The sequence below is a fragment of the Aulonocara stuartgranti genome, assembly GCF_965226115.1.
Source record: "Aulonocara stuartgranti genome assembly, chromosome: 19".
NCBI classification, from domain to species: Eukaryota; Metazoa; Chordata; class Actinopteri; order Cichliformes; family Cichlidae; genus Aulonocara; species Aulonocara stuartgranti.
Window position 1 is genome coordinate 9,613,179 of NC_138955.1, and position 13,504 is coordinate 9,626,682.

The 13,504-nt window shown below is 38.9% G+C and overlaps 1 long non-coding RNA gene across 1 annotated transcript; it reads left to right on the forward strand.

Moving 5' to 3' along the window:
- Nucleotides 1-7,924: 7,924 nt before the first annotated feature.
- On the forward strand, nucleotides 7,925-9,188 carry LOC309695521. The gene is made up of 2 exons (XR_014273171.1): nucleotides 7,925-8,032; nucleotides 8,674-9,188. It is a non-coding gene; the product is annotated as an uncharacterized lncRNA (long non-coding RNA).
- Nucleotides 9,189-13,504: the final 4,316 nt, after the last annotated feature.

Consider the following 13,504-nt stretch of genomic DNA (forward strand, 5'->3'; position numbering starts at 1 on the left):
CTTTTGTTTTGTTCTTGGGGAGAAGCTTTTAAAGGCTTATTTGTGTGCAAAGTCAGCGATTGCTGTTGACCTTTGAAACAAAAGATAAAGATACCAACTAAAATCCAGCTTTATACTGGTGAAGAGTTGGAAAATTTTCCATCACGAATGTAATATGGTCTTATATGTTGCAAAATGTAAAGTCGCTGCTGCCCTGCTACAGCTGAACTTTCCACCTCCCAAATCCAACTTTAACACCTGATTCCAACCCTGTGGTAGGAAACTGAAAAAACAAATACAAACAACATTTTCATGTATGGAATGCAATCATTGTTAAGTTCAAATCAAAGTAGCTGATTAAGTTAAAAACTGTGTACAGGGTCTGGGTTCAATATTTGGTTTTGATGACTAGATAAATTTTCTGTGCAAGTTTTTTGACTAAGACTTGGATTTTGAGCCTCTAAGCCCATCCAGTCTGGTTTTCTCAAGGAATTAATACTGCAAAAATCTGACTCAAAGTATCATCAAAGAACAACACATGTTCTCTTGCATCCCTTTGTGGCCTTCTGGCAAACTGTAGAATTAATATTAAAATTTTACTAATCAAATTAATAAAATTAACCAAATACATTTTTCTGCAATTTTTGCTAGTTTTAGTTATCCTGATCATGTGGCGGTTTAATTTTGACCTTTGTTGTCACCAATTAGTTTTAAATCTGTATTTATGTGTGCTGTGATATGAAAACTTATTTCTTATAAGTTGATTTTATTTAAAATGTGAAACACCCTATAACTTTGTGATTTAAAATGTACTGTATAAACAAAATTATTTTCATATTACCTTATTATCAACAGCAAATTAGAAGTAATACAAAATGTAGTGGAATAAGGATAATATGTTGCAGATTCTAAACAGTGTTACTTAATTTAAAATCTTCTTAATGATGTGATCAGGAATGAATAAATATTTTAGTTTCCACCTCTGAAAGTGAACTCAGTGAACCAGTGATGCATGTCAGAGTCTGTATCAGAAGCTCACAGCTGCAACACTGCAAATAGTAACTGAGGGAGGTTTTTGTACGACTCTGAATCACTGTGTGAATGCTGCAGAATACACTCCCATACAGTAGTAATCTCCTGCATCTGCAGCCTGAACTCCATTGATTGTCAAAGTGAACTCAGGCTCAGATCCACTGCTGCTGAAATGACTCGGAGTATCAGATTCACGGCTGCTGATTTTGTAAAACAGCAGTTTGGGAGGCTGTCCAGGTTTCTGTAGATACCAGCTGAGATCATCATCAACTCCTTTACTGGCTGTACAGCTCAGAGAGACCGTCTCCCCCAAAGCAGCAGCTTTAAACACAGGAGACTGAGTCACAGATGAACTGGCATCTGATCCTGGAAATTAAAATATGTTACTTTGTTAAAATGACAGTGTGATATAAAGTACAACATAACAGAGAATATAACAGAACCACATCACTCATCACCTTGAAGTCTGAGCATGATTGTGATCAGCAGTGAAGTCAGTAACATCATCATCATTATGATAAATCTCACTGTCAGAGACTCTGCACAGATGTTTCCCGCTGGTTCTTCTTAAACTGGTTTAGGATCAGTGAAGCGCAGCAAGCATTCAAAACAGAACCTACAAACAAATACCTGTGTGTGTGTGTGTGTGTGTGTGTGTGTGTGTGTGTGTGTGTGTGTGTGTGTGTGTGTGTGTGCGTGCGTGCGTGCGTGCGTGCGTGTGTGTGCGTGCGTGCGTGTGAGAGAGAGAGAGAGAGAGACTAGTTATTCTCATTGCAGTTGAAAACTCTACACCCGCAGCCTTCAGCCAAAGTGAAGAAATTTTTTATGCAGCCATGAGTCATTGTGTAAACACTTTACTACCATGGTAACCCACAGTAATAATCTGCAGCATCTACTGCCTGAAGATCACTGGTGGATAAAGTGTACTGAGAACCAGATCTACTGCCTTGGAGTCAAGATGGAGTTCCTGAGTTTGGGAGGCTGTCCAGGTTTCTAAAGGTAGTAAGTCCAGCAACTCCCTGTGGTGCTGATGGTCACAGTCCCTTACAGGCTTGGCTTAACAGAGTTAGAAAACTTTTGGCAAATGACTTTGAAATGAGGACTAAAATGATGTGAATCTTGAGGAAAAAACAACAGAAAATGTATCAGGTTAAATCAGAGAAACATGAGCAGCACAAACAGAATTAAAAACAAACAAATAAAACAACTCTCACCTTGACTCAGAAAGCCAAACATTATAACCTGAGTTACTGGAAACATCACTTGACCCTGACCACTGCTCAGAGTAGCGCTTCAGCAGTTACACTGCGACCCAGTGTTTTCTGTTTTTGTTTTAAGTTTTATTCTGGGAATTGTGGCTTTCTGTCTTGTATTTCCTCTTTTACCTCTTTTAAAACACCCACGTCCAGTGTTCAGTGTTTTGGGTTTTGCTTCACTGTTGTCTTGTCTAATTAGGTTCAGCTGTGTCTCCCTCCTGTCTGCCATTTTCTTGTTACCTTGTGTGTATATTTAGTGCGTGGTTACCTCTGTTCTTCGTTGCCAGTACATGTATTCCGTTACTCCCCAACACTGGAGGCTATAAGCAGATTCTGTTTCTGTGCTGTGATGAGCTCTGAAACATGACTGAAACTCTTCAAATAAGCCATTCCTCTGCAGATGATCTGTTAGCTGTTTGACAACTACTCTTTCAAGAATGTTTGACATGAAAGAAAGCTAAGACTAATTAGCTAAGACTGCTGGGTCAAGAGAAGGCTTTTTAAGTAACTGTTTAACTACTGCCAGCTTGAAGGCCTGTGGTACATAGCCGATTACTAGAGACAGGTTGATCATGTTTAAGATTGAAGCATTAATTAATGGCAGGACTTCTTTGCGCAGTCTTGTAGGAATGGGGTCCAAAAGACACGTTGATGGTTTGAGGAAGCAGTTACTGAAGTTAACTCAGAAAGACCAACTGCAGAAAAAGACTCTATATGAATATTAATGGCACTGAAAGTTGCTGTAGATAATGTTACATCTGTGAGATGATTATGAGTATTTTTTCTCTCTAATGGTTCAAATTTTATTTGTGAAGAAGTTCATGAAGTCATTACTAGTTAACATTAAAGGAACGGTTGAGTCAACAGCGCTCTGATTTTTTGTCAGCATGGCTACAGTGCTGAAGAGAAACCTTGGGTTGTTCTTATTTTCTTTAATCAGTGATGAATAGAAAGATGTTCTAGCTTTACAGAGGGCTTTCTTATAATGCAGCAAACTAAAGCAAAAAGATGATCTTCTAACTTTGTTTTACGCCATTTTGTTTCCAGCTTATAAGTTATCTGCTTTAAGGTGCGTGTTTGAGAGTTATACCACAGAGTCAAGTACTTTTGATTTGAGGATCTCTTTTTCACATGAGCTACAGTAACCAGAGTCATACTTAGTGAGGAGGCAAAATTGTTAACAAGATGATCGACCTCTGTTGGAGCAGTGTTCAGATAGCTGCTCTGCTCTATGTTGGTACAGGGCATTGAAGATGATAACAGTGAGTGAATTATATTCTTAAATTTAGTTACAGCACTTTCAGAAAGACATCTACTGTGATGAAGTCTACTCTCCACTGCTGTGTAATCAATTATTGTACTTAGAACAGGATTAGACCAGATAAGGTTTTCAGGAAACACTGTTAAATGTTCAGTTTCTATGCCACATGTTAAAACAAGATCTAGAGTGTGATTAAAGTGGTGGGTGGGTTCTTTTACATTTTGAGAGAAGCCAATTGAGTCTAATGACAGATTAAATGCCTTGTTGAGTTTGTCATTTTTAGCTTCTACATGGATGTTAAAATCACCGACAATAATTATTTTATCTGAGCTGAGCACTAAATCAGATAAAAAGTCTGAGAAATCAGACAGAAACTCTGTGTAAGGCCCAGGTGGATGATAGATGTGAACAAATAAGACTGTTTTGGGGGGGTTTTCCAGCCCGGGTGAATCAGAATCAGAATCAGAAACTTTATTGTCATTGTCACGAGAACAACGAAATGAAGAATGGTCCCCGATCATTGCATCATCCCTAGCAATATCAAAATATAAATAAAACAATAAAATTCAATAAATAAAACATGTTTAAGCATCAGGCTTTGAAATGAATTAAAACTCTGTCTTGGTCTGTGGTTGGTTAATAAGCTGGTGTGATAAACTGCTGGCACACCTCCGCCTTCGAGGTTTCTTGGAGGTGTTGATTCATTTAAACTAACATAATCATCCTGCTGTAACTCAGACTTATTCTTCCTGCCCTTTAATAGAGACCTGGAATTGTCTTCAGCAGGACTACATCAATCAGGAAAAAAACCTATCTGCTATTTGTTGGTCTCATTTTAGCTGCTAAAACAGCCCTGAACAGTTGAAACATGGACTCCATTAGATCTCTGAAAGTTTCCTGCTGTATCATTCAATTCCTGTAAGTTGTAAGGTGGGGCATCCATGGATCAGACTTGTTTGTGCAGCGCATCTCACACATGTTTCGATGGGATTGAAATCTGTGGGATTTGGAGACAAAGTCAACACTGCAAACTCATTGTTGTGCTCCTCAAACCATTTCTGAACCACTTTTGCTTGGCAGGAGAACACATTATCCTGCTGAAAGAGGCCACAGCGAATAAATATAATTTCTACGAAAAGCCTGCAACAACGCTTCGGTAGGAGGTAAGTGCCAAAGTAGAATCCACATGGATGGCAGGACCCAAGGTTTCCCAAACAGATCACACTTCCTCCTACAGTGCATCCTGGTACCTGGTGTTCTTCAGTTAAGCAATGCACACACATGTTATTTAAAAGAACATGTGATTAATCAGACAACATTCGCTTGCCCATTGTTGGCGCTTTTAGTGGTGGGCACCCTGACTGGTCTGTGACTATGCAGCCACACACACAACAAACTGTGAGATAAGATAAGGAGAAATAATCAGTGTTATTCACTCGCGGCTCTCCAACGGGAGATTGAGAGACCAGTGTTGGACTGTAGAACTGCTTTGAAATTAATATGAGCTGTTCGCACTAAAGTAAAAACCACCATCACTTATGCGGATACCCCTTTGGCGCCAGCTGCGGTCTCAAGGCTGGAGCTGAACAACAACACCCTGATAACGACTGTTTTTAGTCTGTTTCTTCCCATTCCATGCAAGGCCACCTGGGTTGGCTGGAAGACTGTTTACTTAGCCTACCAGGGCGAAGGACACTGTCTCAGCTGAACTCTGGACACGCACACACATACATATACACTGATATGCACACACTCATCCCCCCTCCCTTTCCAAACGCCTTCGACGCTTATTCCCTTCCGATGCTGACGGTGGATCAAAGACACCAGCGCACGCAGGCCCGGATGTACTGTCCGGCTGTCTCTCACCCTTTACCCACCCCTGTTGCTTTTCATGTGTTTCTTTGGTGTATTAAGAGTTTTTTCATGTGCTATGTGCAGAGGTGTTTTTTTCTGTTCTCAAACTGATCTCCCTGTTGGAGCTCAGTCTGGGGGGAGTTATTTTTTTCTCCTTATCTTTCCTCATGTGGTGCATTTTCCATTGTTACACCTCTCTGACCTGTCTTCCCCATGTGATGTTTTGTGTAATGTATGTATGGTCGGAGGGTAAGATGGCGCCGCCATTGCGTGCAATAGTTCGGCAGCCTTATGAAATTTCCCCTTGTGGGACTAATAAAGGTATATCAATCAATCAATCAATCAATCAATCAATCAATCAATCAATCAATCAATCAATCAATCAATCACTTCCCCTGTCATTGGTTATAATGATATGCCTGATTGGTGTATACAGAATACAGAACTTCTTACAGTCCTTTTGCATAGCAAGTAAATAATGTCTGCCTGTGTGTGTGATGGCTGCAAATGCAGTCACACTAAATGAAAAAAATATATATATATATGGAAAAGAAAAAAGTGACATTACAGTGTTTTCATCTGCTGAAAATCAAAAAATTTTAGAAAAAAAAACAGGAACATGGCTTTGGTGTGCTGGCAAAACATACTACCTAAACTTGTTATGATCTATTAAACGTCTTTTTTTTTTTTGTCACATGCACATGTTTTATCCACCTGATGTAACCCAAAAAAACCAAAGAAGGAACCTGATGTCCAGTGCAGGAAAGGTTATTAAGTCCAATCTCATCATGATCTGATGATGAGATCATGATTCCTTATATATGACAGACTCACACCCACGATAGTCAACATGAGCTTATTGCGATAACCACAGGTTGTCCTTTTGGTACTTTAGGTTTTGTACTGACAGAACTACTGATACAGCAGCACTCCAAGGCTTAGCCAAGAGAATTGGTTGAAAGTAGATCTGTGGTAATGCAAAGATCAGAGAAGCTGGGCATGAACTCGCAGTGGGAAAAGTGAAACGAACAATATGATCAATATGATTTTTGAAGAAAACTTTGTGTGAGAGAGATCACTGCTAAAAAGTGCAGACAACAACAAGTTAAACCTTCGATCAAGCTTTAATGATTTTCATGGGACGATATTGGGAATATAAAGCTTAAAAAATATAAACAAACAAACAAACAAACAAACAACAAAGTCTTAATGCAATGTGACTATTAGGGGAATGTAAAAAAGAAACAAGAAAAGTGTGAATCGGTGGAACCAGATGTTTAAAAAAAATCCTTATTTCAAAATTCCCCCGAAGAAGTGTAGATGAGTATTTAGTGCTTGGTGAAGTTACTGTGTTCACTGGTCTGTGTCAGTTTCTTCCTCTTCTTAGCTGCAGTCAGTTCTTGCTGTAACAGCTCAGTGTCTCTGCAGTCTGACTGAGGGAGGTTTTTGTACGAGTACAAATCACTGTGTGAACACATCAGCACTGTTTATTTCATGGTAACTCTGACAGTAGTAAACTGCTGCATCTTCAGCCTGAACTCCACTGATGGTCATAGAGAAGTCAGAGCTGCTTCCACTGCCACTAAATCGAGATGGTGTTCCTGACTCAAGTGTTTTTGCCCATTTTATTAAGAGCTTTGGAGTCTGTTCAGACTTCTGCTGATACCAGAATACATAATCATCATCATCAGAATCTCTGTAAACATCTTGGCTGGTCCTACAGGTCAGAGTGACAGTGGATCCAGGAGTAGATGTCACTACTGGAGGTTGAGTCACAGTCACCTGACCGCTGCATCCTGCAGACAGAAACAAATCATTCATTTATCAGCAGAAGTCAATGAGAGAAAAAGCAGCACATCATGTTGGAAATGTTGCTGAGTGAATGAACCTGTAAAACAGCAGCAGGTCAGCGTCCAGATGAGGATGGTGATGAGAGTCATGGTGGTTGTGCTTTCTGCTGTGTTGACTGACAGATGTGAGTCCTGCAGTGTTGAAGTCACAGGACTATAAACCTTCTCAGTTCTCTGGAGGATCAGCTGATGATGCAAAGCCTCCTCTCTATGGAAATCATTTCTCTGCTCTCAACACACTGAGGGCAACGTAGGCACAAAGTCAGAAGAATAACTGATTGAATTAATACCATTAATAATTTTATGCCATAGAGAAAAACATATTTGGAAACATATTTACGTATTTTTAACACCTGGATTAAAATGGCACTCTGGTCTGTATGCTCATTTTTGATTTTGATATAAATACAATATACCTGTATAACGTTCTTAAGTATATTGTCATAGTTTCACAATTCATGCTTTTTTGAGGCATTTCTGGTTGCCGTTTTAAACAGTGTTTTGTGTGTTTTAAAAAATTTATATGTGTAATGTGAAAATTCCGTTTTGTCGTTCAGTTCTTAATACTCAAAATACAGTAATGACAATTATGATTTAAATTCATTAAATAATTTTAAGTCACTTTAGTCAAATCATCTTCTGCATTTAATCAGGTGTACTGTGATGTTTTACTTGAAAAAAAGGTTCATTTTCAGTGGTTAGAGGTTTGTTCAGAGTGCAGGAGGTTTTTGTACGGCCACTTAATGAGTTTGTATCACTGTGGTGGACTTTTGGTGGAGGAACCAAACTCATCGTTGGCTGTAAGTACCAGAAATTCATAATTTTTGATAAACATAGTATTTATTAAGCATTTAAATCAATCTATTAAACAGAACTTTGATTAAATTCAGTGATTATTATTAATGTCATGGCAACAGTTTGGAATAAACTTTTCTAAAATCAATATTCATTCGGTCTTTTAAGGAACTGAACTTACAGAAAACAAATTTTGATGGTTTTTTTGGGTTCATTTCACTTTAAATATTATCCGGTTACAATAATAAAATCTGTGATAGTGACGTTTTAGCTGACTTTGATTTAAAATGTATTTTTACTCAGGAATTATAAAATAAAAACAAATATTGAATTATGTTTTGTCGACTTATATTAGAAAAAAGAAATTAACTCAGTATATTTAGATCAATTTTGTGTTCATGGTTGATCAATTTTAAATGACGTTTAAAGGAAGTGAAAGAAACAGATGTGAAGTTTTAACTGTATTCTCATGAGTGCTTTAGCTTTGTCAGTTTCAAATAAGAAAATTATCACAGGGTCAAGTTATTAACTGTAAAACATCATGAAATAATAAAGGTTTGATCAGTAATCACTAAATATATATTTATTCCTATGTTTGTACATTTGTATCTCTTTTTTCGGTTATCTTCAACCTTTTCTCCTCCAGCGGGTGTGGTGAGGCCCACCCTTACTGTCCTCCCTCCATCCAAAGAGGAAGACAAACAGAGTAGTGCCACTGTGGTGTGTTTGGCCACCGGGGGCTTCCCCTCAAACTGGAATTTGGGCTGGAAGGTGGGGAGCACCAGCACATCCTCAGGGGTTTCAACCAGCCTGGAGGTCTTGGGGACAGACGGCCGCTACAGCTGGAGCAGCACCCTGAGCCTCTCCGCAGACCAGTGGAAGAAGGCGGGCTCAGTGAGCTGTGAGGCCAGTCTGAGTGGACAGAGCCCCATCACCTGGACCCTGGACCCTGACCACTGCTCATAGTAGAGCTTCAGCAACACTTCCTGTCTGCATATGATGTGTTTTATATGTTTCTGCTGTTGCGATATTTCTGCAAACATTTGACTTTCTAATGATGTGCATGCTAAGTTTATCAGCTAATATTATCCATGTCGACTTTAAAAAAGGGTGTAATAAAAGTAAAAATCACAAAATAAAATCACAGCTTAAGAAAAATCACTTTTGTTTTGTTCTTGGGGAGAAGCTTTTAAAGGCTTATTTGTGTGCAAAGTCAGCGATTGCTGTTGACCTTTGAAACAAAAGATAAAGATACCAACTAAAATCCAGCTTTATACTGGTGAAGAGTTGGAAAATTTTCCATCACGAATGTAATATGGTCTTATATGTTGCAAAATGTAAAGTCGCTGCTGCCCTGCTACAGCTGAACTTTCAACCTCCCAAATCCAACTTTAACACCTGATTCCAACCCTCTGGTAGGAAACTGAAAAAACAAATACAAACAACATGTTCATGTATGGAATGCAATCATTGTTAAGTTCAAATCAAAGTAGCTGATTAAGTTAAAAACTGTGTACAGGGTCTGGGTTCAATATTTGGTTTTGATGACTAGATGAATTTTCTGTGCAAGTTTTTTGACTAAGACTTGGATTTTGAGCCTCTAAGCCCATCCAGTCTGGTTTTCTCAAGGAATTAATACTGCAAAAATCTGACTCAAAGTATCATCAAAGAACAACACATGTTCTCTTGCTTCCCTTTGTGGCCTTCTGGCAAACTGTAGAATTAATATTAAAATTTTACTAATCAAATTAATAAAATTAACCAAATACATTTTTCTGCAATTTTTGCTAGTTTTCGTTATCCCGATCATGTGGCGGTTTAATTTTGACCTTTGTTGTCACCAATTAGTTTTAAATATGTATTTATGTATGCTGTGATATAAAAAAGTATTTCTTATAATTTGATTTTATTTAAAATGTGAAACACCTTATAACTTTGTGATTTAAAATGTACTGCATAAACAAAATTATTTTCATATTACCTTATTATCCACAGCAAATTAGAAGTAATACAAAATGTAGTGAGATAAGCATAATATGTTGCAGATTCTAAACAGTGTTACTTAATTTAAAATCTTCTTAATGATGTGATCAGGAATGAATACATATTTTAGTTTCCACCTCTGAAAGTGGACTCAGTGAACCAGTGATGCATGTCAGAGTCTGTATCAGAAGCTCACAGCTGCAACACTGCAAATAGTAACTGAGGGAGGCTTTTGTACGACTCTGTATCACTGTGTGCGCTGTCCTACATATGCTCCCATACAGTAGTAATCTCCTGCATCTGCAGCCTGAACTCCATTGATTGTGAGAGTGAACTCAGGCTCAGATCCACTGCTGCTGAAATGACTTGGAGTACCAGATTGGTGTCTGCTGATTTTGTAAAACAGCAGTTTGGGGGCTGTCCAGGTTTCTGTAGATACCAGCTGAGGTCATTATCAACTCCTTTACTGGCTGTACAGCTCAGAGAGACCGTCTCCCCCAAAGCAGCAGCTTTAAACACAGGAGACTGAGTCACAGATGAACTGGCATCTGATCCTGGAAATTAAAATATGTTACTTTGTTAAAATGACAGTGTGATGTAAAGTACAACATAACAGAGAATATAACAGAACCACATCACTCATCACCTTGAAGTCTGAGCATGATTGTGATGAGCAGTGAAGTCAGTAACATCATCATCATTATGATAAATCTCACTGTCAGAGACTCTGCACAGATGTTTCCCGCTGGTTCTTCTTAAACTGGTTTAGGATCAGTGAAGCGCAGCAAGCATTCAAAACAGAACCTACAAACAAATACCTGTTTGTGTGTGTGTGTTTGTGTGTGTGTGTGCATGTGTGTGTGTGCATGTGCGTGTGTGCATGTGTGCGTGTGCATGTGTGTGTGTGAGAGAGAGAGAGAGAGAGACTAGTTATTCTCATTGCAGTTAAAAAACTCTACACCTGCAGCCTTCAGCCAAAGTGAAGAAATTTTTTATGCAGCCATGAATCATTGTGTAAACACTTCACTACCATGGTAACCCACAGTAATAATCTGCAGCATCTACTGCCTGAAGATCACTGGTGGATAAAGTGTACTGAGAACCAGATCTACTGCCTTGGAGTCAAGATGGAGTTCCTGAGTTTGGGAGGCTGTCCAGGTTTCTAAAGGTAGTAAGTCCAGCAACTCCCTGTGGTGCTGACGGTCACAGTCCCTTACAGGCTTGGCTTAACAGAGTTAGAAAACTTTTGGCAAATGACTTTGAAATGAGGACTAAAATGATGTGAATCTTGAGGAAAAAACAACAGAAAATGTATCAGGTTAAATCAGAGAAACATGAGCAGCACAAACAGAATTAAAAACAAACAAATAAAAAAACTCTCACCTTGACTCAGAAAGCCAAACATTATAACCTGAGTTACTGGAAACATCACTTGACCCTGACCACTGCTCAGAGTAGCGCTTCAGCAGTTACACTGCGACCCAGTGTTTTCTGTTTTTGTTTTAAGTTTTATTCTGGGAATTGTGGCTTTCTGTCTTGTATTTCCTCTTTTACCTCTTTTAAAACACCCACGTCCAGTGTTCAGTGTTTTGGGTTTTGCTTCACTGTTGTCTTGTCTAATTAGGGTCAGCTGTGTCTCCCTCCTGTCTGCCATTTTCTTGTTACTTTTGTGTGTATACAAACCGTAGCTTGCCTCCACCAGTGTGTGAATGCGAGAGTGAATGAATAGTGGCATTGTAAAGCGCTTTGGGTGCCTTGAAAAGCGCTATATAAATCCAATCCATTATCATTATTATTATTATATTTAGTGCGTGGTTACCTCTGTTCTTCGTTGCCGTTACATGTATTCCGTTACTCCCCAACACTGGAGGCTATAAGAAGATTCTGTTTCTGTGCTGTGATGAGCTCTGAAACATGACTGAAACTCTTCAAATAAGCCATTCCTCTGCAGATGATCTGTTAGCTGTTTGACAACTACTCTTTCAAGAATGTTTGACATGAAAGAAAGCTAAGACTAACTGGCAAAGACTGCTGGGTCAAGAGAAGGCTTTTTAAGTAACTGTTTAACTACTGCCAGCTTGAAGGCCTGTGGTACATAGCCGATTACTAGAGACAGGTTGATCATGTTTAAGATTGAAGCATTAATTAATGGCAGGACTTCTTTGCGCAGTCTTGTAGGAATGGGGTCTAAAAGACATGTTGATGATTTGAGGAAGCAGTTACTGAAGTTAACTCAGAAAGACCAACTGGAGAAAAAGACTCTATATGAATATTAATGGCACTGAAAGTTGCTGTAGATAATGTTACATCTGTGAGACGATTATGAGTATTTTTTCTCTAATGGTTCAAATTTTATTTGTGAAGAAGTTCATGAAGTCATTACTAGTTAACATTAAAGGAACGGTTGAGTCAAAAGAGCTCTGATTTTTTGTCAGCCTGGCTACAGTGCTGAAGAGAAACCTTGGGTTGTTCTTATTTTCTTTAATCAGTGATGAATAGAAAGATGTTCTAGCTTTACAGAGGGCTTTCTTATAATGCAGCAAACTAAAGCAAAAAGATGATCTTCTAACTTTGTTTTACGCCATTTTGTTTCCAGCTTATAAGTTATCTGCTTTAAGGTGCGTGTTTGAGAGTTATACCACAGAGTCAAGTACTTTTGATTTGAGGATCTCTTTTTCTCATGAGCTACAGTAACCAGAGTCATACTTAGTGAGGAGGCAAAATTATTAACAAGATGATCGACCTCTGTTGGAGCAGTGTTCAGGTAGCTGCTCTGCTCTATGTTGGTAAAGGGCATTGAAAATGATAAAAGGGAGTGAATATTTCAGAATTCCCCAAAAGAAGTGTAGATGAGTATTTAGTGCTTGGTGAGGTTACTGTCAGCTCTGTGTTCACTGGTCTGTGTCAGAGTTTCTTCCTCTTCAGCAGCTGCAGTCAGTTTCTGCTGTAACAGCTCAGTTTCTCTGCAGTCTGACTGAGGGAGGTTTTTGTACGAGTACAAATCACTGTGTGAACACCCAAGCACTGTTTATTTCATGTGAACTCTGACAGTAGTAAACTGCTGCATCTTCAGTCTGAACTCCACTGATGGTCATAGAGAAGTAAGAGCTGCTTCCACTGCCACTAAATCGAGTTGGTGTTCCTGACTGAAGCTTTTTCGCATATCTTATCAGGAGCTTTGGAGTCTGTCCAGACTTCTGCTGATACCAGAATACATAATCATCATCCTCAAAATCTCTGTAAACATCTTGGCTGGTCCTACAGGTCAGAGTGACAGTGTTTCCAGGAGCAGATGTCACTACTGGAGGTTGAGTCACAGTCACCTGACCGCTGCATCCTGCAGACAAAAACAAATCATTCATTTATCAGCAGAAATCAATGAGAGAAAAAGCAGCACATCATGTTTGAAATGTTGCTGAGTGAATGAACCTGTAAAACAGCAGCAGGTCAGCGTCCAGATGAGGATGGTGATGAGAGTCATGGTGGTTGTGCTT